General features: G+C 50.3%; 1 long non-coding RNA gene across 1 annotated transcript in view; it reads left to right on the forward strand.

The window, feature by feature from the left end:
- The first annotated feature begins 255 nt into the window (after nt 1-255).
- Nucleotides 256-3495, forward strand: part of LOC146041915 (uncharacterized) — a 109978-nt gene continuing 106738 nt past the window's right edge. Inside the window, exon 1 of the long non-coding RNA XR_014463663.1 lies at nt 256-912. This is a non-coding gene — a long non-coding RNA (uncharacterized LOC146041915). The remainder of the gene's footprint in view (nt 913-3495) is intronic.

Consider the following 3495-nt stretch of genomic DNA (forward strand, 5'->3'; position numbering starts at 1 on the left):
GCCAAATTGACCTAATACATGTTGACCTATTTATTGTCAATCTATGGATTGCATACCTTCTGGGACACTAGAGGGAGCGGAGGGTGGTTATAAACTGTACTAAGGATGTGTGTGTATGAACACGTGATTAATGTGAACCCCAATTATGTATATATCAGATTCCCTCCACCCACCCCCTCCCCCACCGCCCCACGATGTGATTCCCTACAGTGGGAGTGATCTGGTTTTTTTACACTGATTCTTTGATAGAGCGAAGAAGTCCGTTAGTCCGGGACTGCAGTATCGCCGCTCTCTGCAGGAGCTGTCCCCGGTCCCCCAGTGCGGAGCTGTCCGCGGTGCTGACCTTTTCTGCTGTCCGGCGCGGAACTGACCGCGGTGCTGTTAATGAGCTGTCCATGGATCTAGCGCTGAAGCGCGCCTGCCTCCTGCGCCTTCCATGGTGCTGACGGTCCCAGTGTGGAGCTGTCCATGGTACTGAAGCCGCCGCCCCGCATCTCATGCGCTGTCCATGGTGCTGATGTCTCCATGGCACGGAGCTGACCACGGCGCTGAAGCCACCGCCTCTACACCCCCCCCCCCCCCCCTTCCACCCCTTCACCCCCTTTCTTGCGCTCTCCATGGTGCTGAACTCTAACCGCGTCTACTGCTGAAGCTCGGTCTGGTGCTGAAGTGTCGTCGTCCCCCCACCGTGCTGTCGCCGGTGTTACAGAGAAATCCGGGCGCGGCGCTGTCCCCGGTGCTGGAGCTTATGTGCGGGATCCAGTGCGGGAGGGGGAGCGGCGTCGTGACTGCCCTGAGATGCGTCATGAGCAGAGCTGGAGTTCCCCTCACAATTCGTGACTGTCATTCCCTCCCTGAGCTCGCAGAGAGACGGATGCAGAGCAGTGGAGCAGCACACCCGGAGCACACCCTGTGAGTGGCATGGGCACTGGGAGGGTTACAGGTGGTGGGGATTGGCAGGGAGATGGAACCCATGACAATGCAGACGACAGTGCTATTTAGGGGTTCCAGGTACTCTGGAAATAGCAGCACATTTGGGGCTACTGAGGGGTATGGAGCTCTGCAGCTGTGCAGGGTTCAGCAGTCCGATCAGGGTGCAGTGCAATAAGAAATTAAGAAGAGACAGGATTGGGGTGTAGGGTGGGCACATAGAAGAAAGTTTGGGGTGCACATTGGAAGACACCCCCCCCCCCCCCTCTCCTCTCCCTTAGGATTCAGGATTGTGACAGCAGAAGAGTCAGACAGAGGAGATCTCCCCTGCACATGCGGACGCTGGGCTGTGACAGAGGGATGCGCTGACTACAGGATATGATACTGCTCATTATCGTTATCTGTGCATTATATCACATACGCCAGGTCTCCAGCCGCGCAGGCTATGGCGGGACACAGGGTTCCAATAGAATTATTGCTGGACTAAGCAGATAAGGATTCCAGTGAATATCATACATAATAAATGATGCCTTAATATTCGAGTGACCACCTCCTGGCTGTATACACAACACCAAGCTTATAGAGCACAAAGGCATTATAAGGTGATTTGTCAGGCGTTGGTTAGTGCAGGAGGCACGAGGGTGGGTGTGTTGCCCAGATCTGGGATATTCCCTCCATCAGGTCACACTGCACAGAAATAGTTAATTCGGGCTGTGATACTGGAATCTGAGGTGAACGTGTATTATGGGGATAAGCGAGACAATACATAACACACTGCTTGGATTCAGGCATATACTTAGATATGGAGACATTGTACACTGGCTGTGCATATGGAGGGCAAAACATAGTATCTGGGCTGCTAAACTAATGTAATTGTACCCAAGAGTTATTGTAGAAGCAATGAGGATGGATAACTCTCACCATGTAGTATAGGAGGAGTCCTAGAGGACCTACATGAAGGGTGCTATAGAAGCATTGAGGGTGAGGATGGAGATATATCACCATGTAGTATAGGAGGAGTCCTGCAGGACCTACATGAAGGGTGCTGTAGAAGCATTGAGGGTGAGGATGGAGATATATCACCATGTTATATAGGAGGAGTCCTAGAGGACCTACATGAAGGGTGCTGTAGAAGCATTGAGGGTGAGGATGGAGATATATCACCATGTTATATAGGAGGAGTCCTAGAGGACCTACATGAAGGGTGCTGTAGAAGCATTGACGGTGAGGATGGAGATCTATTACCATGTAGTATAGGAGGAGTCCTGCAGGACCTACATGAAGGGTGCTGTAGAAGCATTGATGGTGAGGATAGAGATATATCACCATGTAGTATAGGAGGAGTCCTAGAGGACCTACATGAAGGGTGCTGTAGAAGCATTGACGGTGAGGATAGAGATCTATCACCATGTAGTATAGGAGGAGTCCTGCAGGACCTACATGAAGGGTGCTGTAGAAGCATTGATGGTGAGGATAGAGATATATCACCATGTAGTATAGGAGGAGTCCTAGAGGAACTACATGGAGGATGATGTAGAAGCATTGAGGGTGAGGATGGAGATATATCACCATGTAGTATAGGAGGGGTCTTGGAGGCCTTACATTGAGGGTGATGTAGAAGCATTGAAGGTTAGGATGGAGAACCCTCACTATGTATAGAATGCTCTCACCATGTAGTATAGGAGGAGTCCTGGAGGACCTACATGAATGGTAATGTAGAAGCATTTATGTAGAAGCATTGAGGGTGAGGGGGCAGAACTCTCACCATGTAGTATAGGAGTGGACTTAGAGGACCTACATGGAGGGTGATGGAGAATCATTGAGGGTGAGGATGGAGATCTCCCGCCATGTAGTATAGGAGGGGTCCTGGAGGACCTATATGAAGGGTGATGTAGAAGCTTTGAGGGTGAGGATGGAGATCTCTCACCATGTAGTATAGTAGGAGTCCTGCAGGACCTACATGACGGGTAATGTAGAAGCATTGAGGGTGAGGGCGCAGAACTCTCACCAGGGGTCTTAGAGGACCTACATGGAGGGTGATGGCGAGTCATTGAGGTTGAGGATGGAGATCTCCCGCCATTTAGTATAGGAGGGGTCCTGCAGGACCTACATAAAGGGTGATGTAGAAGCATTGAGGGTGAGGATGGAAATATCTTACAATGTAGTATAGGAGGAGTCCTAGAGGACCAACATGAAGTGTGATGTAAAAGGATTGAGGGTGAGGATGGTGATCTCTCACCATGTAGAATAGGAGGGGTACTGGAGGTCCTACATGAAGGGTGATGTAGAAGCATTGAGGTTGAGGATGGAGTTCTCTAACTATGTATTATAGGAGTGGTCCTGCAGGACCTACATCAAGGCTAATGTACAGTAGAAGCATTGATGGTGAGGATGAAGATCTCTCACCATGTAGTAAAGGAGGGGTCCTTGAGGACCTACATGAAGGGTGTTGTAGAAGCATTGAGGGTGAAGATGGAGATCTCTCACAATATTATATAGAAGGGGTCCTAGAGGACCTACATAAGGGGTGATGTAGAAGCATTGAGGGTGAGCATTGAGAACTCT

This window comes from Crinia signifera, chromosome 19 (genome assembly GCF_055691185.1).
Source record: "Crinia signifera chromosome 19, ASM5569118v1, whole genome shotgun sequence".
Classification (NCBI taxonomy): domain Eukaryota; kingdom Metazoa; phylum Chordata; class Amphibia; order Anura; family Myobatrachidae; genus Crinia; species Crinia signifera.